The 22788-nt window shown below is 43.7% G+C and overlaps 1 protein-coding gene across 1 annotated transcript in view; it reads right to left on the bottom strand.

Moving 5' to 3' along the window:
- ANKRD65 (ankyrin repeat domain 65) overlaps positions 1-22788 on the bottom strand; it is a 104447-nt gene that overhangs the window by 55367 nt on the left and 26292 nt on the right. The window contains exon 2 of the mRNA XM_056542533.1: positions 9927-10031. The gene's annotated coding sequence lies outside the window, so the exon portion shown is untranslated. The remainder of the gene's footprint in view (positions 1-9926; positions 10032-22788) is intronic.

Below are 22788 nucleotides of genomic sequence, written 5' to 3'. Positions count from 1 at the left end.
GGGGTTCTCCCTAAATCAATGTGTGAGGCTAATATTAGACTCATTAAGAAAAAAGATAAAGATCCTTTGGATTTGGGCTCATATCGCCCTATCTCCTTGCTTAATACGGATATAAAGATAATAGCGAAAGTATTGGCAAGGAGATTAGATAAAGTGGTGGAGGTAGTGGTGGGGAGAGACCAGGGAGGATTCAGGTCAGGAAGAACGGTCCATGACAATATCCACCTGGTGTATGAGGCAATCCAGAGTGGATCCTGGGGCCCCCGCTCTATCCTGTCACTGGACGCTACTAAAGCTTTTGACAGGGTTGAGTGGGGATACCTCTAGGAAGTTTTGAAGAGGGTGGGGGTGGGCCGGAGATTCTTGAGTTATATTCAGTTATTGTATACTAATCCGGAGGCAAGTGTAGTTGTGGATAGAATTCCCTCCTACCCATTCAAACTAAGTAGAGGAACAAGGCAGGGCTGCCCCCTCTCACCCTCTTTATTTTTAATTTATATTGAACCCCTAGCGGCCTGGATAAGAGATAACAATGTCTATGAGGGATTTGGAGTAAATGGAGAAATAAGTAAGATCTTATTATTTGCAGATGATATCCTCCTTTTTGTAACTAATCCACAAGAAAAAATACATCGTATCATTAAGCTGTTCGAGGTATTTGCCCCTTTATCTGGGTTGGAGATAGACTGGAGTAAATCTACTATGCTCCCCCTGGATGAAGATATGGGGGAGATGGTGGGAAGACTATCCGTGCTAAAAAAAAACGAATGTTTCCCCTATCTGGGAGTAAAAATAGCAGCCACAAATGATAGGTTTGTGATTAACAATATACGCCCCCTATTAAATAGTCTAGCGAAGAGAGTAGAAGTATGGATTAGAATGCCTTTCTCTATGTCAGAAAGGATGGCGATAGTAAAGATGGTGGTCCTCCCACAGATCCTTTTTTTTCTTAGTGCCTCGCCAATGTGGATCGGCAAGTGCTGGTTCCGGAAGATAGAAGTGATATTGGGCAGATTGTTATGGGGAAGAAAAAGGGTCCGTCTGAAGTACAGATATTTTATGGCCTCTGGAGATAGGGGGGGATTGGACATGCCCAACTTTCTTGTTTATTATTTGGCCGCGCAGTTGGTACGAGTCGTGAATTGGAGGAATTCTAGATATCTGGAGAAGATTGTAGTAGATAAGGAGAAAGAGAACATATATGAGGTGTTGGAATTAGATGAGTATGAGGAGAGCGGTTCAAATAACACGATGCTACTGCATAAATACAGAAAAATATGGGAAAGATTGAAGGAAGAATTACATATAGAAAATAGTTTTGGGTTCACACCCTTATGGGGTAATAACAAATTTAAAGAATTGGTGGATTGTGAGTCAACTTTTTGGGATAGTAAGGGTATAAAACGATTGGAACAAATATTTGATAAAGGACAACTTTTCTCATTTGAGCACATAAAAAGGGGGTATGATATTAGCGATAATGATTGGCTGTACTATTGGCAAGTTAGTCATGCAGTCCATAACACGATAGATAAGGAGATATATGTAGCACAGAAACACAATTTGATAGAAGTAATCCAAATAGAGCACTTTAAAAAAAAAGGAATATCAATTTTGTATAAGAAATTAAATAAGGTTATTGGAGTAAGGGGGACCGATAGAATTAAGGAAAAATGGTCCGGGATAGTGGGTACTGTGTCTGAAGATGATTGGGACACTATGGCCCAAAATATAAGTAAGGTTTCTCGTAATATGGAACATAAAATCACACAATTTAAGATACTACACAGGACCCACTATTCCGCGCTTCATTTATATAGGATAGGGGTGAAAATGACGTCACACTGTGTTAAATGTGGTTTGGAAGAAGCGGATTATTTACATAGCTTCTGGTCGTGTGAGAAGATATCTGTGCTCTGGGAATCTGTAATAAAAGAGATAGAAAGTAAAATCCCTGTGAAGGTACCTCGTATGATAGAGTTTATACTGCTGGGAGCCATTGGTAATATGGGGAAATTTGAGCGCCTGCTACATCGGATTTTATTCTTCGCCAGACTGACCATACTAAGGAATTGGATATCCCCTAAAGAATTGCAGATAGAGGAATGGAAGGAAGGGTTAAAAATCATGAAAAATAAGGAGTTCAGATGGATGAGGAGTAAGAAGGGACAAAGAGAATGTAGAAAAATTTGGAATGTATGGTAGACTTAAACATAGACAACTGTTTATAAAAACAAAAAGAAAAGAGAATCCCTTTTTAAAAAAAAAAAAAATTTTCTTCTCTTTTTCTTCCTCTTTCCTCTTTCCTCTTCTCGGTGCCAGTAGGTGGGGTGGGGGTGGGGTGTTAATAATGATTAGGTATACTTCTCAGATGTAAACAAGTATAAGAATGGCTATTTGGCCTTTTTGTCTTTTGTCTTTTTTTGATTGGCGACGTTGTTATATCTGAATTGTACTTTTGTAAATTTTTTATTATTAAAATAAAGGAAAAAAAAAAGTAAAAAAAAAAAAAAAAAAAAAAAAGGTTGTCAGGCAGGGAAGTGCCAGGACGTGCGCAGAGAAGGGGCAGAGGCCTACATACGTCTGGCAGAGTTAGCAGCAGACTTGGGGCGAGTGGCAGCAGGAGTCGCAGCAATAGGCCTGAGATCCCGTTAACACCCAGCGGTCGTGTCGTCGACCCATCTCTCCTCGTCAATTGGTTTGCACACTCATCCCCATCATCACAAGCAACATGTGACAACCCCAGTCAAGAGTCGGTGGGCAGAAAGTGAAGCGTGGCCAGGGTCCCAATCTCGGCACCACGGCCCTGCGTCAACACATGATTCGCCACCATAAAGCGGCCTGGGATAACCGTGGCTCCGAGGTAGTGGTCCAACCTGCCGCATCACCCAGTGGCCATCCGCTCCCTCCGTCATCCAGCCAAGGCTCCACCACCTCAGCCGAAGGGAGCATTGTGTCAAACCATCCTTCTTGTGCTCCTGCTTCCTCCGCTTGTAGTCAGCCATTCCGCCAACAATCGATCGGCGAAGCCATGTCCAAGAGACAACAGTATGCGCCCACTCATCCAACGGCACAGAAGTTGAATGTGCTCCTGTCCAAGTTGCTGGTGTTGCAGTCCCTCCCTTTCCAACTGGTGGACTCTGCAGCTTTCAGGGAATTGATGGCTTGTGCCGAGCCGAGGTGGAGAGTCCCAAGCCGTCATTTGTTTGCGAAGAAGGCAGTACCAGCCCTGCATAAGTTTGTACGAGAGAAGGTGAGCCAGTCCTTGAGCCTGTCGGTGTGTTCAAAAGTGCACGGCAGCGCCGATGTGTGGAGCTGTAACTACGGGCAGGGACAATACATGTCTTTTACGGCCCACTGGGTAAATGTTGTTCCTGCACAGCCACAGCAGCAACTTGGACAGGTCACACCGCTTCCTCCTCCACGCTCTCGCTCCCAGGCAGTTGGTCCTTTTACAGTGTGCGCCTCCTCCTCCCCCGTGTCCTCGGCCTCCACTGCGCATCCAAATCTGGTGGCCCTTCATCATACCACGTGTGTAGGGCACAGCGGTGTCAAGCCGTCCTTCACATGGTTTGCCTTGGCGGACGGAGTCACACAGGGGAGGAACTGCTGAAGTTCATTAGGGAAGAAATCCGAGTATGGCTTACTCCACGAAATCTGGAAATGGGAACCATGGTGACCGACAATGGGAAGAACATTGTGGCCGCGCTGCGACAAGGAAGTGTGAACCATTCGCCCTGCATGGCACACGTGTTGAATCTGGTTGTCAAGAAGTTCATCAAGTCTTCACCCCATTTGCAAGACGTCCTGACAATGGCAAGGAAACTGTGCATGCACTTCAGCCACTCGTACACCACCAAGCACACTTTGCTTGAGTTGCAGCGTCAGAACGGTATCCCACAACATAGTCTCATTTGTGACGTTGCGACACGTTGGAATTCCACCCTCCATATGTTGGACAGACTATACAAATAAAGAAAAGTCATCACAGATTTTTTGATGATACAAGCAGATAGGAGTACTCCCCTGTGTAACTTCAATGTGAACGAGTGGCAGCTCATACGTGACACCTGCCGTTTGCTGAGGCCCTTTGAGGAAGCCACATTTTTTGTTAGTCGCTCGAATTACGCCATGAGCGACGTAATTCCACTCCTACATTTACTCTAAAAAATTATTGAAAACATGGCTGGTCACTGCAATGGAGATGTTGCGCCTACATCAGAAGGCTACATGAGTCCTGTGGGGGATGAACTGGAGGAGGATGATGAGGGGCAGAGCGGAGTACAGTTTACGGTGGATGAGATGGCCGGTGTTTCTGGTCATTGGACAGGAGGGGAGGAGCAGGAGCAGCCAGAGGAGCTGGAGGGTTATTACGAGGGAGGTGAGACAGAGGACCCAGACACACCGTGGCAGTATGCAGTGGAGATGGAGGCAGGTAGTCCCAGTGAGTCACTGTCACAAATGGCACGATGCATGCTGAGTTGCTTGCGTAGTGACCCCCGAATTGTCAAAATTTGTCAGCGCGATGACTTCTGGATCTCCACCTTATTAGACCCTCGCTACCGGCCCAGAATGGGGGCCTTTTTTACACCTACTGAGAGGGAGGATAAACTGACCTACTTCAGGGAGCTTCTACGTAGTCGGTTGGCCGATGCCTATCGGCCACATGGTCCATCCACTCGCAGGTCTGACTCGGGGGGCCCTCTGCGCTCACCTTCCACTGCCACGGCTGCTGGGGAGGGGAGGGGTGGCAGGAGCAGTACCGGCTCAATCAGCAGCAGCCTGAGTCTACAGTTGCTGATGAGTAGCTTCCTTCAGCGGCATAGTGAAGCTACTCATCAGTAGCAGGTGGACATGGAGCAGGACCTGAACCAGCAGGTGATGGCTTACCTCAACATGACCCTGCAACAACCGTTGAAGATCCGCTTGACTTCTGGGCAGCCAAACTCAATTTATGGCCGCAACTAGCGGAGTTTGCCCTGGAAAAGCTGTCCTGCCCGGCCAGTAGTGTGCCATCAGAGCGGGTGTTTAGTCCGGCCGGGGCCATAGTCACCCCAAGGCGAACTCGTCTGTCCACTAAAAATGTGGAGAGACTGACGTTTGTCAAGATGAGTCAGGGATGGATCAGCCAGGATTTCCAGCCACCAATGACAGATGGGTCTGAGTAGATTGACCATGCTCCTACAACAAAATTTTCTCTATTGTGGTTGGTTATGAAACCCTCTGGGGCAGACCTGGGGATTGTACAGCCCGCTTGACACATACGCCCCTTTGATTGGCTCTGACCGGCCCGCGCTGATTGGGGGACAACTATGCTGCCTAATCTGGGGGACAACTATGCTTCCTAATCTGAGGGACAAGTATGCTCCTAATCTGGGTGACATCTATGCTGCCTAATCTGGGGGACAACTATGGTCCTAATCTGGAGGACATCTATGCTGCCTAATCTGGGGGACAACTATGCTCCTAATATGGGGAAAACTGAAGCTTCTGGCTTCGGGCCTATAATTTTTTGAAGTTTAGCAGTAGCTAAATACATGCTTAATGCAAATGTAAACATTGATATTTAAATGTAAGGGGTTATGAAAACCTCTTGGGTACTGCAAATGCATGCTCCAGACTCATTCTGTGTCTTTCAGGAACTACTTGCCTCCCTGGTGCCTCTGGCCTTGGGCCTTAAATTTATGGATGTTTAGCAGTAGCTAAATACGTGCTTAATGCAAATTTCTTTTCAATTGTTTTTTATTATAATTTCAAGAAGTGAACATGTAAACAATCAAACACATTGAATACGGTGTTCATAAGTCGGCATTTAGAACATGTCTTAGAAGTTAACAATATAACAAACAAAGGAACAAATATGACAGAGGTAGCAGTAGTAGCCTTTTGATTTCAGTATTTGTTAAGTGTGTGGATACAATAACAGCTCCAAAGGGGGGTGTTAAAGAATTCAATATATGCATGTACAAGCATCTTACCCTCAACCCTCTAAAGCCGTGGACATCTTCGGACTCCGCTCCGCTCCCAATAGAGTGTGTGGTCGGTTATAGCAGATGAAGAGACTCATTACATAATTTAAGTAACGTGTTGGTAATGTCAATGTAGTATAGAGGAAAGGTCAAGTGTGATCAAATTGGCATGTCCAAACATCCCATTGTTTCTTAAAGGTATTCAATTTGTTTTCTTGCCTAGCTAACACTTCCTCAAAGAGTAAGTTATATTTCACCATATGTATAATTTCAGCAATAGTGGGGACCTCCTGTGATCTCCATTTTCTAGTAACCAATAATCTAAAGTTGTGAAGGATATGGCAGATCGGGACTCTAATACTGTCAGTAAATCCATCTATCCCTATCATGAGGAGAGCTAGCTCAATGGGGATTATATAAATTGTGGGGGAAAGGGTTTGTAGAAGGGACAGCAGGTCGTCTTTAATTTTGGTTAGTTTTGGGCATTTCCAGAAAATGTGTGATAGCGACCCAACCATCCCACAACCTCTCCAACAGTTAGGATCTTGATCTGTGTACAAAGTCGCTAACTTCTTTGGTGTGAAATACCACCGGTAGTACAATTTTTCCAGCTGTTCGCCGTGTCCGGAGCATCTGGAAAAGCATTTGCCTATATGGAGGGCCTTCATCCACATTGAGGTCGGAAACATTCTCCCTAGCTCTTCTTCCCATTTTAACATATATTTCGTTTTAGAAGTGTAAGAGTCATTATTGAAGAAGGGATACAATGTACCTAAGCCCGGTTTCTGTCCAGTGGAAACAGAATCTATCAAGTCTGAAAGACACTGTGGAACTTTACACGTGGAACCGGCAAACTTCCTCATGTGTGAAGTTAATTTATCGTATGTGGCCTTCTCTGAGTCCGGAATTGCAAATAATTCTTGGAGCTTCTCAAAGGATTTGATAGAGGTTCCCTCCAGAACATCTCCAATATATGCAACTCCTAGATCAGTCCACACATCCAAAGAGATATTTTTGATGTAATGGCATAATGACACAAAGGGGATTCTGCGTGTGGTAAATATAAGATTTGAATCTGTTACATTTAAGGCGTCGTGCCACATCTGTAAGGAGTGTTTAGTAGTTGGCAGGATAGGTCTAATCAAGGCACTGGATCTACATGAATTAAGCCAAAGATTGCTCCAGTTTGAGATATTCGAATGTAAAGACTCAATGTCTGCCCAGACAGGCCTAACATCAGCCTCAGTTCTGCCTCTCAAAGACTGTTTGATCACTATGGCTGCTCTATAAGCTAATAAGTTGGGAACACCAGAACCCCCATTAGCTGATGATCTTTGGAGAATTTTTGCTGCTATTCTGGGTCGACTCCCTCCCCAAATTAATTTGGATATCAGTGACTGCAGTTTCGTGATGTATTTTTTAGGAATATTTATAGGGATAGTTCTGAAAAGGTATAGAATTTTAGGTAGGTAGAGCATTTTAAATAGCACCTTACGCCAAAGCCAACTCCAGTATTTATGAAAGGTATTGTTTAATTCTAGTTGTAGTGAGTTGGTAAATGTGGGGAAATTGGCATCTATTAAGGTGTGATGGGATTTGGTGATATTTATGCCCAAGTAAGGGATGGAAGACGAAGCCCATCTATACGGAAATCTAGAAGAGATCTGTGTAACAATTTGATCCGGGAGGTTAATGTTAAGGAGGAGAGATTTTGATTCATTAATTTTATAGTAAGTGAGACTACCAAAAACCTGAATGTGAGATCTGACTGCAGATAAAGAACCCAGTGGGTTCGTCAGTAAGAGTAAGACGTCGTCCGCATAAAGGCTGATTTTGTGTTGTGATTTACCCACTGAAATCCCCTCAAAACGGGAATCCTCTCTGATTTTTGAAGCTAACGTTTCCATAACCATAACAAAGATTAGAGGGGAGAGCGGACAACCCTGTCTAGTCCCATTGGTGATTTTAAAGGGAGCTGACAAGATCCTGTTTACATAAATTGAGGCTGAGGGGTCCCCATACAGGGCCCAAATAGCATGAATAAACGATTCAGGGATTTTAAATCTACGGAGGGTCTCTCTGGCAAAGAGCCAATTCACCCGATCGAACGCCTTCTCCGCATCCAAGGAGAGGAGCAGAGAAGGCGTCCGACCAAGACCCGCAATCGACATCAAATTCAGCACCCTCCTGATCCCATTCTCCGCCAGTCGCCCCCTCACAAAGCCTACCTGATCTTTATTAATGATTTCAGGGAGGAACTGCGAGAGTCTATTGGCCAAGATTTTTGCATATAACTTGATGTCCACATTCAGCAATGATATGGGTCTCAAATTAGTGGGCCAATCCAGGACCTTCCCCACCTTAGGTAGGGTAACGATCGTGGCTTTCACCATTTCAGGAGGGAAATGTTTCCCCTGAAGAACACTGTTAAACATGGACACCAAATGTGGTAATAGAACTGGGGACATCAGCTTGTAGTATTCTGCATTAAAGCCATCTGGGCCTGGGGACTTTCTCATCTTTAGGGAGCTTATAGTTTTACGGATTTCATCCAAGGTAAAGGGTTTGGAAATTAAACTAGCATCTTCAGAGGAAATACCTTTCAAGTCACAAGATTGTAAATAGTCTCGTATTTTTACAATATCGGGTGGGAGTATGTTATGGTCAGACTTTAAATTATAAAGGTCACTGTAATACTCACTTATTTTATCAGCGATTTTCTGGGGGTGCGTTATTTTAGGGGAACCATCTGGAGGACTCAAGAAAGGAATTTTACTTTTTGTTTGTTTCTGTTTTGCTAATTTCGCCATTAAATTAGTTGGTTTGTTAAGGTTTTGGTAGTAATATGCTCTTGAGTTTCTAGTATATTTATCAAATTTTTCTTGTAGCAATTTAGCTAGTTTCAGACGTTCGGATCTGAGAGAGAGTAGAGTATTTAAATTGGAGGTCTGTAATTTATGTGCAGCTTCCAACTTTTTAATGTTCTCTAACGTCGCTGAAATATTTTTATTATATAATTGTTTTGCTTTGGCAGTGTATTTCAACAAAATGCTTCTAGCAAAGGCCTTGTGGGCACACCACAAAGTTGTTGGGTCCAATACCGAATTCTCATTAATTTTGAAAAACTCAGTGAGTTCGCCTTGCAAGGATTCTATATTTTTAGGGTTATTCATAACAAACGAATTCACTCTCCACTGATATACGTTAGAGGGAAAATTTGGAACGTTGATGTGCATGTACAGAGGCGCATGGTCCGACCACGAAATTGCACCAATAGTGCAATTAACAACATCCCTGATAGACCAGATATTCGTAAGGAAATAGTCTATCCTCGTATATATATTATGAGGGGTCGAATAATATGTAAAATCTTTTTCGTTATCATGCATGCACCTCCACACATCCAGAAGTTCACTATCTCTCAACCATTTGTTTAGTTGGATTGGTGCGGAGCGGGAAGTTGAAGTGGAGTCCATGGACGCATCATTGATCGCGTTCATATCTCCGCATATAATTAGCTTGCCCTGAAGATATTTATGTGTCCTTTTTAACAAAGAGTTCAGAAAATGAATCTGTCTTGTGTTTGGTACGTAAGTATTGACTATAGTGAAGAGAACATTATTAATAGTACATATTAAGATTATGTATCTTCCTCCCTTATCAGTGATGAATTTATGCTCCACAAATGTTACGGAATCTCTGATCGCTATTAATACACCAGCCCTTTTTGAGGGTGCGTTGGATAAGTATATGTGGGGGTAGTTTCTGTGTGTTATGTTCGGGTAATCTTCACCTCTCAGGTGAGTCTCTTGGATACACGCAACATCTATGGAGGCCTTCTTCAAATCCGACCACATGAAAGATCTCTTGTGTGGACTATTTAAGCCTCGCACATTATGCGAGCAGAATTTAGTGCTCATATTGAGAGCAGTTTGAGTGTGTTGGAGTAACACTTACCACGTATAAAAAGATTAGATAGGAAGGAGCAGGCGGAGTCCGAGTCCCATCCAATGAGCAGACAGTAACAGCTACAGCATCTTACTTTCAAATAATGTTCCAAAACTAAACAGAAGAAACAAGTGATTAAAACAAAGTATAAAGTAAACCAGAGAGTATAAATGAAATGTGCAGAGGGATTAATTCTGCGCAGACTGGGGGAAGTCTGACATAATATGAAAATGAAAGACAAAAAAGTAAAACATTAAGTGGTAGAATACAAAGTTAAGGGGCGAATAATATTAGGTCACATCGGGGACTGTAAATATTAAACAGGTCTACCGAACCACTGGGAGTATGAGAGAGTTCAGGTCTGGTTTTCGGTCACAGATCGAGAGGAGGGGCGCATGGGCAGACCCCACTTCTTCAACAACTCTTCACCGTCTGCTGCAGAGTTCACCAGGAAAGTTTTGCTGTCATAGTTGATGATAAGCTTGGTAGGGAAGCCCCATCTATAGGCGATGGAATTGTGTCTAAGAGCAGCTGTAACATCCTGAAGCTGTTTTCTCGCCTGTAGAGTGAACTGCGATAAGTCTGCAAAGACTTGAATGTCTTTATAAAGAATCGGAATGTCAGGAGCCTTTTTCCTCATGTTCTTCATCAATTTTTCTTTAGTATGGAAAAAATGTATCCTGGCGATGACATCTCTGGGGATTATGTCAGGAAGGCCTCTTGGCTTTGGTAATCTGTGGACTCGATCAATAATTAAATCATGAGCACTGCTTTCAGGGACCATGGTCTTGATGAAGTCCTTGATGTATTTTTCCAGCATATCTGCTGAATAATCTTCACTTATGCCTCTGAACTTGACGTTATTTCGTCTATTTCTGTCTTCAATATCTGCCACTTTCATGCGAAGTTTCTCCAATTCATTTTTAGTAATTGTATGGTCATCTACTAAATTGTTATGGGCTTCAGCAAATTCCCCCACTTTAGTTTCAACGTGTTGTATTTTTTCCTCCACCACTTCTACTCTTTTAGTAGTCTCAGCGGAGGCAGCAGCAAATTCTCTTTTGAAAGCTTTGTGAAGCATTAACATGGTCTCTTTGATGAAGGACTCAGAGGCAGCTTCTTCAGAAGTATTTAGAGTATTCATAGCGTCCTCAAATTCAATTTCCTGAGATTGTTGGGAAGATGTCGTAGCTGGGCCATCCTCCCATTTGGTTTTTTGTTTTGCAGGACTATTAGATGGGGATGAGTTAGCATATCTTGGGCTGCTAGTAGGTTGAGAAGTTTCATCCTGGTCTTGTATGTCTTCAAGTGCAGCAAATTTGTTTCTGGTGGTGATGGTAGAGTGATTCCTGACTTTGTACTTTTTGTCTGAAGACATGTTTTTTTCTGTGAAATCTTTACAGGAGGAGGCGGAGTTCCGTTTTGGAGTTAGTTTATTATCTTTCAGAGAATTTGCAGTATGTTTCAGGTTTGTGAGGCTGGATCTGTGTTTTGTCATATCACTAGAGAATTGACTAGAATAGAAGTGGTAGCGGTCAGGTGCGTAACAGTTGTTCATCCGCTTAGGTACAGAGCGAGTATGACTGTGTATCTAGATAATATGCAGCAAGCACTAATTCTGGCGGATTATTCACATGAGGGCTTTCAGATGTAAGCTATATTCAGTTTACCCACTTATCCAATAGTCCACAGAACATATAAGGTAAACGGTAAGTAGTAGCTAGAGTTCAGATTCACAGGAGGGCTTTCAGATGTAAGCTATATTCAGTTTACCCACTGAGCCAATAGTCCACAGAACATATAAGGCAAACGGTAAGTAGTAGCTAGAGTTCAGATATAGTATATTAAGTTCGGGTTTAGATGAAGCATAAATGGAGTGGCAGGAAATCAAGTATGACGCACCTCCAGTGCCAGGTGTGAGAAGATGGAGGTAAAGATTCAGGTAGTCAGATCCCTGAAGCTGAGGTACTGCAGCACATAAACACTGTTCAATCCAAGGAACACAGACCATAAGATGCAATGTCTATATGTGAGGCCATGTAATTATGTCAGGTCTTTTGAAGTGGGTACAGGGGTCCAGATATGGATGCAGGGATTGTAAAGTGTATAGAGTGATTATCCCTGGAGAGATGTAAAATTCCGCGGGCCCTGTGGTATGTAGTAAGCTATTCACTTGCCAGGCATCGGAGGTTATTTGGAGTCCACACAGGGACCGGAGCGGGTCCCGTCAGTTAGCTCGATCCCGCTGCCCCGCAGAATCTCCGCTCTTCCAGGAGTAGGCAGCCTCAGTCCTCACATGCGCCGTGACAACAGCCCGGTGCGTCCAAGATGGACGCTGGTACTTTACTTCCGGGTTCTTCCAGAGCCTTCGCGTGCCTGTATAGTCGCGCGCACCAGGCGACGGCTGGTATGCACTTGTGTCCGTGCGCTAATGGCGGTCACGGGCCAGGAGAGAACCCTGCTAGCAGTGCCCTCCACAGGAGCCTCCGACCGTAGGTTTGAGAATGCAGGGGACAAAGCGGGCTCGGGCCGGGGCGGTATGTGCTAGTGTACCTGCAAGGTCAGGCGTTGAATGAACTCCGGGTCTCCGCAACAGCACCGCAATCCGCTTGCGGTCTAGCAAGTAGCACCACAGTAGTCCCTCACCCTTCAGGGTGTCAGAGGAGAAGGTCCCGATGTGTAAAGTCGCTTTCAGTCGCTTTAAAGCCCCTAGTTAGCCCGGAGCTCTCACTCCATGCAGCCTCCGGCTCAGCGTCCAAGCTCCGCCCCCGCTTAATGCAAATTTCAACAATGATCGTTAAATTCTCAGCGCTCTGCCAGGGCCTTCTCCTACCCCGCCTGGGCCGATCCGAGGACCTCACTAACCAACTCACTAACTAATCCAATCGCTTATAGCGACGGGCGGTGTGTACAAAGGGCAGGGACTTAATAAAGCCAGCTTATGACCCTCACTTACTGGTAATTCCTCGTTTTAAGATTAAATAATTGCAATCACAGATCCCTATTACGAACTGGTTTCAGCGTGCAACACGCACCTGTCCTTGAAAAGATAGAGACACGCTAATCCGTTCAGTGGAGCGCTAGTGCGGCCCAGGACATCTCAGGCCATAACACACCTGTTATTGCTCGATCTCGCAATTGATCGGGCAAGGTAAGGGGTTATTAAAGCCTCTTGGGTACTGCTGAGGCCTACTCCTGACTGCTCCTGGTGCAATATATGGGATAATTAAACACTCTTGGGTAGTGTTATTGTTAAATTTACTGGTAATTTTATCAGTAATAAAATTGAATTTTGCAGAATGCTAACCGTTACACAACGGAACGCTTGTTGCGTGTGATTTTTTAATGAAAAAAAAAAATAGATAGAGAGGGATTAACTCTGCTTAATCATTTTTGGAGAATAGAATCCTTTTGCCATCTGATTTTTTGGAGACAGATGCACTTACACACATGTAATAATTTTTTTAACCAAATTTCAAACATTGTGTGGTTTATTACTTTTGAGAAGAATGTCTTTGGGTGGTACCCATCCTGCATTATAGAGTCTTCTGAACTGCTGTATATGCGCTTGTTTTAAAAAAAAAAAAAGGTATTTTGTCTGACAATTTCGATAAAATTTTGCGTTTTTTTGGGGTGGATTGTGAAGCCCGGGTGACGGGTGTGTAGTGTGTACTCGTGCATCAGTCAATTCCAGTCTGTGTCCGTTAGGCAATATATGGGTTACTGATGCAGCAGAGGTGGGGCCTTGGTCTTGGAATTTCAATTATTTAAAAAAATTGAACATATTGTGTGGTTTATTATGTTATAGAAGAATGTCTTTGAGTGGTCCACCGTCCTGCATTATAGAGTCTTCTGAACTGCTGTATATGCGCTTGACAAAAGGTATTTTGTCAGACAATTTTAAAAAAAAATTGCGTTTTTTTGGGGTGGATTGTGAAGCCCGGGTGACGGGTTTGTAGTGTGTACTCGTGCATCAGTCAACTCCAGTCTGTGTCCGTTAGGCAATATATGGGTTACTGATTAGTGTTTCTCACGAATATTCGCAATTCGAATATTATTCGCGAATATCGCATATTCGCGAATTCGCGAATATAGCGAATATAGCGCTATATATTCGTAATTACGAATATTCGTATTTATTTTTTTTTTTCACAGTACACATCACAGTGATCACCCCTCTCTGCTTCCAGCTTGTGTGGTGTAGAGGCTGTAATACTACTGTGTGAGACTGGCGTGCGAAAATTCGCATGTGCGAAAATTCACATATGCTAATTTTCGCATATGCGAATTCCCGCGTATGCTAATTTTGTATATGCTAATATTCACACATGTTAATTTTCGCATACGCGAATTTTCGCATATGCGAAAATAAAACGAGAACATAACGAATATGCGAATATTCGCGAATATATGACGAATATTCGTCCATATATTCGCGAATATTCGGGAATTCGAATATGGCCTATGCCGCTCAACACTATTACTGATGCAGCAGAGGTGGGGCCTTGTTCTTGGAATTTCAATTATTTAAAAAAATTGAACATATTGTGTGGTTTATTATATTATAGAAGAATGTCTTTGGGTGGTCCACCATCCTGCATTATAGAGTCTTCTGAACTGCTGTATATGCGCTTGTTCTTTTAAAAAAAAGGTATTTTGTCAGACAATTTCGATAAAATTTTGCGTTTTTTTGGGGTGGATTGTGAAGCCCGGGTGATGGGTGTGTAGTGTGTACTTGTGCATAAGTCAACTCCAGTCTGTGTCCGTTAGGCAATATATGGGTTACTGATGCAGCAGAGGTGGGGCCTTGGTCTTGGAATTTCAATTATTTAAAAAAAATTTGAACATATTGTGTGGTTTATTATATTATAGAAGAATGTCTTTGGGTGGTCCACCGTCCTGCATTATAGAGTCTTCTGAACTGCTGTATATGCGCTTGTTTTAACAAAAAAATATTTTGTCAGACAATTTCAAAAGAAATTTGCGTTTTTTTGGGGGTGGATTGTGAAGCCTGGGTGATGGGTGTGTAGTGTGTACTCGTACATCAGTCAACTCCAGTCTGTGTCCGTTAGGCTATATATGGGTTACTGATGCAGCAGAGGCCTTGGTCTTGGAATTTCAATTATTTAAAAAAATGTGAACATATTGTGTGGTTTATTATATTATAGAAGAATGTCTTTGGGTGGTCCACCGTCCTGCATTATAGAGTCTTCTGAACTGCTGCATATGCGCTTGTTTTAACAAAAAGGTATTTTGTCAGACAATTTAAAAAAAATTAGCGTTTTTTTGGGGTGGATTGTGAAGCCCGGGTGTGTACTCGTGCATCAGCCAACTCCAGCCTGTGTCTTTCAGGCAATCTATGGGTTACTGATGCAGCTGAGGTGGGGCCTGGGTCTAGGAATTTCAATAAAAAAAAAAAAAATCAACAATTATGTGGTTCATTATTTTTGAGAAGAAATTCTTTGGGTCTTTCCAACGTCCTGCCTTATAGAGTCTTCTGAAATGTTGGATATGCGCTTGTGCTTACACAAAGTTGTAAATAAAATAAAAAATTATACAATTTTGTTGATTTTGGGGAGGACTGTGAAGCCCTGTGTGTACTGGTGCATCAGCCAACTCCAGGCTTTGTCCTTCAGGCAATAAATGGGTTCCTGATGCCGCAGAGGTGGGGCCTGGGTCTGGGAATTTAAAATTTTTGGATTGCGGGTGCTACAAAAAAAGATGGACACACCCTAATCCGTTCAGTGGAGCGCGCCTGCGGCCCCGGACATCTGAGGGCATAACACATATGTTATTGCTCGATCTCAGGAGAAGGGGGTTCATCATCGGGAGAAGAGAGTTGCAGGTTGCCCTTGAGTCAGCAAGGCGGTAGCACGTTTGGCAGTCAGCGTGGTGTGGCAGTAGTGGAAATTCTGAAGCCAAACGTGCCCGGGGGAGACCACCTGCTTCGCGGCAGCTTACCTTTCCGGGAGTTAGCGGGTTACCAGCACCGGTCGATGAAAGATAGAGACACGCTAATCCTTTCAGTGGAGCGCGCCTGCGGCCCCGGAAATCAGAGGGCATAACACACCTGGTATTGCTTGATCTCGCAATTGATCGTGCAAAGGTAGGGGGGTTATTAAAGCCTCTTGGGTACTGCTGAGGCCTAATCTTGACTGCTCCTGGTGCAATGTATGGGGTAATTAAACACTCTTGGGTAGTGTTTTTTTTAATTTACTGATAATTTTATCAGTAATAAAATTGAATTTTCCAGAATGCTAATTGTTACACAACGGAACGCTTGTTGCGTGTGATTTTTTAATGAAAAAAAATTATAAAAATACGGACAGGGATTAACTCTGCTTCATCATTTTGGGCGAAAAAAGTCCTTTGGTGAACTGATCTTTTGGAGACAGATGCGCTTACACACATATTGAATCAGTTTTTGGGAAAAAATGTCAAACATTGTGTGGTTTATTATTTTTGGGAAGAATGTCTTTGGGTGGTCCACCGTCCTGCATTATAGAGTCTTGTGAACTGTTGGATATGTGCTTGTTCTTACACAAAGGTATTTCTTTAAAAAATGTCTAAAATGTTGTTGTTTTTTGGAGGGGATTGTGAAGCCCGGGTGTGTACTGGTGCATCAGCCAACTCCAGGCTGTGTCCTTCAGGCAATATATGGGTTCCTGATGCCGCAGAGGTGGGGCCTGGGTCTTGAAATTTCAAATTTTTGGATAATGGGTGCTACCAATGAGAAATCTTTGACAAAAATTTCATATATTGTGTTGGTTTTTTGGGGGGGATTGTGAAGCCCTGGTGTGTAGTGTACTAGTGCATCAGCCAACTCCACGCTATGCCATTCAGCCACTAAATGGTCTCCTCTTGCCACGCTATGTCCACGCTATGTCATTCAGTCACTATATGGTCTCCTGACACTGAGGCCACCACCAGGCTCTGTCATTGTGCTGCTGTGCGGCAGTGATTCTAAGAGTGATACCGGTAATCTGCATGCTATTCTGAATAACAGTATTATTTCACTACCCCAGCACACTCCATATGCGTTTTAAGACACAGCAAAGTGTTCTATACCCCTATAGAGGCTGTATGAAGGCTAGAAATAGCCTTTTTCGGCCGAATCGAATTTTTGAAAAGTTCGCTCATCTCTAATCGTCACCACAGTACACGGGGCACCGTAAACGGCTATCCGGCGCCAGCTGAAGCAGTCTGTGCTGCCGGATAGCCGTTTATGCGATGGCCCCCACACACAAAAGCATCGTATGTTGATGCTGCCTTCAACATGCGATGGCCTCTGAGAGATTATCGTATGTCGATTTAGGGTACCTAGTGCTACTATAAAAAAAAATTTGGCCCAAACTCAGCAGCATCAGTAAACCATATATTGGCTGAATGACACAGCACGGAGTTGGCTGAAGCCAGAGGAAACCATATAGTGTCTGAATGGCACAGCCTGGAGCTGGCAGCAGCATGAGTAGACACTAGGGCTTCATAATCCCTAAGATTAAAAGATGAATTCTGAAATTTAAACTGAAGATTTTGGGTAGCTAGTGCTACCATAATCATTTTTTTATTCCCAGACCTAGGCCTAGCAGCATCAGTAAACCATACATTGCCTGAATGACACAGCCTGGAGTTGGCTGAAGCATGAGGAGACCATATGGTGTCTGAATGGCCCAGCCAGAAGTTGGCAGCAGCATAAGTAGACACTAGAGCTTCACAATCCCTAAGATTAAAAGATGAATTCTGAAATTTAAACTGAAGATTTTGGGTAGCTAGTGCTACCATAACAAAAATTTTATTCCCAGACCCAGGCCCAGCATCATCAGTAAACCATATATTACCTGAATGGCACAGACTGCAGTTGGCAGCACCATGATTAGACACTAGGGCTTCACAATCCCTAAGATTAAAAGATGAATTCTGAAATGTAAACTGAAGATTTTGGATAGCTAGTGCTGCCATAACAAAATTTTTAGTCCCAGGCCCAGCAGCATTAGTAAACCATTTATTGCCTGAATGACACAGCCTGGAGTTGGCTGAAGCATGAGGAGACCATATAGTGTCTGAATGGCAAAGCCTGGAGTTGGCAGCAGCATGAGTAGACACTAGGGCTTCACAATCCCTAAGAATAAAAGATGAATTCTGACATTTAAACTGAAGATTTTGGGTAGCTAGTGCTACCATAACAACATTTTTTTTTCCAGACCCAGGCGTGTGGGTACTAAGGACCAAATCTAACAAGAAGTCACATGTCACGTGGCAGCACAATGACAGAGCCTGAAGGTGGAGACAATATAGTGGCTGAATGACTGCCTGGAGTTTGTGGCAGCATAGGGAGACCATATAGTGTCTGAATGGCACAGCCTGGAGGTGGCTGAAGCATGAGCAGACAATATAGTGTCTGAATGGCACAGCCCAGAGGTGGCTGAAGCATGAGGATACCATATAGTGGCTGAATGGCACAGCCTGGAGGTGGCATCAGGAGTCATGAAAGTGACCCTAATGCAAGGAATTTCTGAAACTGGGGACGAGCACCTTAATTATGTTTTGAAGTATCCATGGCAGCACAATGAGAGAGCCTGGAGGTGGTAGCATCAGCATGAGGAGACCATAGAGCAGCACAATTAGAGAGCCTGGACGTGGCAGCATCAGCATGAGGAGACCATATCGCGGCACAATGAAAGAGCCTGGAGGTGGAAGCATCAGCATGAGGAGACCATATGGTGGCACAATGACAAAGCATGGAGGTGGTAGCATTAGCATGAGGAGACCATAGAGCAGCATTTTGAGAGAGCCTGGAGTTGGTAGCATTAGCATGAGGAGACCATAGACCAGCACAATGACAGAGCCTGGAGGTTGTAGCATTAGCATGAGGAGACCATAGAGTGGCAAAATGACAGAGCCTGGAGGTGACAGCAGCAGCATGAGGGCCATGCTAACTGAGGGTTGAGTCTGAGGAACCCACCGAATGTTGACTTGGGGTGTCGGATGTCACTTGGGATGAAATGGATGACCGGGGGAACCTCACTTGGGATGAAGTGGGTGACCGAGTGAACCGATCAATCACAGCTGCTGGGTTGCTGGTCGCGACACGACTTCTAGCTGACACCGGGAGCTCAGCAGACCTCTCACTCCGACTCAGGCTGCCACACACCCCTACTCTTCTGCGACCTCTGCCTGCGCCTAATGAATTTAGGCTACTGCCACTCTTCTGTGCACGTCCTGGCACTACTCTGCCTGACATACTTATTGCGTATATGAGAGGAGTACAATACGCTTCACTACGCTTAAAACAGTATTTGTCTAGAACAGCAGCAGGTGTGTACTATTGGCTGTCCTTTCACAGTATCTAGGCCCTTGACAGATTAACAAGTACAAAATAGTACACTACTTAGATGTAGGTATGTGGTATACACCTATGAGGGCAGATAAATTTGCTACAGTACACTTAAAAAAGAATCTGAGTACACCACCAGCCGGTGAGTAGGTTTGCCTGGACTTTCACAGTATCTAGGCCCTTGACAGATTAACAGGTTTAAAATAGTACAGTACTTAGATGTAGGTATGTGGTATGCACTTATGAGGGCAGAAAAATGCGCTACTGTATGCTTAATAAACGTATTGGAGTAAAACACCAGCCGGTGACTACTTTTGGCTGTCCTTTCACAGTATGTAGGCCCTTGACAGATTAACAGGTAAAAAATAGTACACTACTTAGATGTACGTATGCAGTATGCACTTATGAGGGCAGAAAAATGCGCTACAGTACGCCTAAAAACTCAGTATTTTTGTACACAGCAGGTGATAACTCGCGCTACAGTACCCTTTAAATAAACATATTTTTGTAAAACACCAGCAGTACACAATGGTGCTGCAGCCAAAAAAAAGCTGTGTACTAAACACAAAATTGCACTCTGTCAAAGACTATTAGGAATGGACTGCTGGGTATTATACCGTCTAAAGACTAGTACAACCAGCAGATGATTTTTTGAGGAACAAAGACACTGAATTGCGATGAAAAATTATTCCTGCCTCCTCTGCTAAGGTTTACGAAGTTGATGCAGCTTCTTGAAATGTATGAGGCAACTCACACCTATCTGCCCCTCTCTGTAATACAATGCTGAAGAAAGTGACTGGGAGGTCAATGCCTGCAGCTGCAGTAAAAATCCTTTTCAGTGAAAAAAACAATGCTCTCCATCCACGAGAACGCTGATGTGACTCGGAGGATGTTAAACGCTGCTGGACTGCGCTTTTCTCTGCTGTAACACACACACACAGGCTCAGCCTCCTATGATCCTTTTGCAGTGCATTGTAATGAAGTGAGGAACCAGAATTATGGCTGACGATTACATAGGGCTATGACACCACAGGGGTGACTGGCTGCTGATAGGCTGCATCCTGCTTGTGATTCAGGGTCATCCCGCCTACTTCCCTTCCCGCCTTGCCTTCCCATCTTCCCATAGTTCCTTGCCCCATGTACTGACATGTGGATCTGCCATTTTAGATGCCCTGGAGCCTGCACTGCAGTGAATGGAGTTTAATAAAGCGATTCACGTTATAGAATCACAGCGATATTCGCATTCATTGCAAATCAAATATTTCCTGAAATTCGTAACGAATTCGGGCTCGTCAGCTTCGATTCACTCATCTCTAGGTGTCACACTATGCCTAAGGAAAAAAAAACAATAGCGCTGATGGACAGCCGGCCTGTATTTGGATTTAGTTAGCAGCACAAAAGTATGATAACCACAACTTTTGGCATTTGCAACATACAGTGATGTGATTTATATTGTCACTTTAATAGGTACAGATGTCTTTTCAATCCTCAGAGTTACCTGTAACAATTCACAAGTCTGTCTAAGTATTCTGCCCATCAGTGTGCATTCATTAACAGTGCCAAAGGTTATGATAGGGGTACACCTACAGCATCAGAACCAGCTTCTGGAGATAAATAATGTAAGAAAAACAAACTGAGTTTTTAAATACAGTACCAGAGCCAAGCACAGTAAATTAGTACAGTACCACAACCAAGTACAATAAAAAAGTATAGTACTAGAACCAAGCACAGTAAATACAGTACCAAAACCAAGTGCAGTAATTAAACACAGTATCAGAACCAAGCATAGTAAATCAATACAGTACCAAAACAAAGCACAGAAGAAAGTATAGGGTACAGTACCATGAACAAGTACAGTAAGTAAGTACAGCAAAATTGCTAAGCAGACTACATGAGTACAGCATCAGAACTAAGAGCAGTTTATATATATATATATATATATATATATATATATATATATATTAGTACCAGAGCTAAGCTTAATACATGAGTATGAGAAATAAGCTCAGACATATATACAGTATCAGAATCCTTCACTGTTAATAAATATTCCACTTAATGTAACTAGGGATGAGCGAATCGAATCTGACGAATCCGAATTCGTTACGAATTTCAGGAAAAATTCGCTTTGCACCGAATGCGAATATTGCCACAGGTCGATCGCACAAATCGCTTCATTAAACTTCTCTTGAGCAGCGATTCACCTCAAGCCCAAATCCAGCCTAGAAGCACTGATAGGGAAGGGAGAGAGTTTGAGAAAGTGCAATTGTGGTTGTATTACAGCAGCGATTCACCCCAAGCCCAAATCCAGCCTAGAAGCACTGATAGGGAAGGGAGAGAGATTGAGAGAGAGAGTGCAATTTTGGGTGTAGTACACAGCGACTGTGTGCTGCAGCACTGGTGTGTACAACAACTGAAAAGCTAATAGTAGCTAGCCACTTAGGGTGAGCAGAGCACTAAAAGCCACAATCACCTGCTATTAGTGCCTAATACTGGTTGAGAAGCAAAGCGTATTGTCCTCTATTAAGTGTAACCTGTGCGTACATCGGTGGTGTACCATTTTGTTCCTGTTAATGTCTTAAGGGCCTAGTTACTGTGTAAGGCCAGGCAAAAGTACACACCTGCTGGTGTTGTAGACAAATACTGTTTTAAGCATACTGGAGAGCATTGTACTCCCCTCATAAGTGCATACCATGTACTTACAGCTAAGTGGTGTACCATTTTGTTCCTGTTAAAGTCTTAAGGTCCCAGTTACTGTGAAAGGCCAGGCAAAAGTACACACCTGCTGGTGTGTTAGACAAATACTGTTTTAAGCGTAGTGCAGCGCATTGTACCCCCCTCATAAGTGCATACCACACACATACATCTAAGTGGTGTACCACTTTGTTCCTATTAAAGTCTTAAAGGCTTAGCTAATGTGAAAGGCCAGCCAAAAGTACACACCTGCTGGTGTTGTAGACAAATACTGTTTTAAGCACAGTGGAGTGTATTGATCCCCCCCACCCCCCCCCACCCCCATATACGCACTAAGCATGTCAGGCAGTGGCAGGAAGTGGCAGGACGTGCACAGAGAAGTGTCAGAGGCTTAAATTAATCAGGCACAGGCAGAGGTCGCAGCAGACTAAGGGCGAGTGGCCGCAGGAGTCGCAGTGAGAGGCCTGAGCTCCCGGTATCAACTGGTGGTCGTGTCTCCACCAGCAACCCATCTGCTGTGATCGATTGGTTAACACGGTCATCCACTTCATCACAAGTGACATCTGACACTCCCAGTCAACCCTTAGACACAACCCTCAGTTGGCATGGCCCGGGAGCAGTCCCTGTCCTCCTTTTGCCTCTGTCCTCTGCTGTTCCCTCCCCACAGAAGTATCTTGTGCTGTGGGTTCAGCTCCACTATTTAGTGAGGACAATATACTAGAGGACAGTCAGCAGCTACTGCCCAGCCAAGAAGTGGATGAGACATCTGCTGCTTTCTCCACTATTCGAGCAAGTATTGATGAGGAAAGTGGCGTGGGAGGTGGTGTTGCGATCATTCAGGTT

This window comes from Hyla sarda, chromosome 10, assembly GCF_029499605.1.
Source record: "Hyla sarda isolate aHylSar1 chromosome 10, aHylSar1.hap1, whole genome shotgun sequence".
Lineage (NCBI taxonomy): Eukaryota > Metazoa > Chordata > Amphibia > Anura > Hylidae > Hyla > Hyla sarda.
This window is presented reverse-complemented; position numbering and strand designations above follow the sequence as displayed.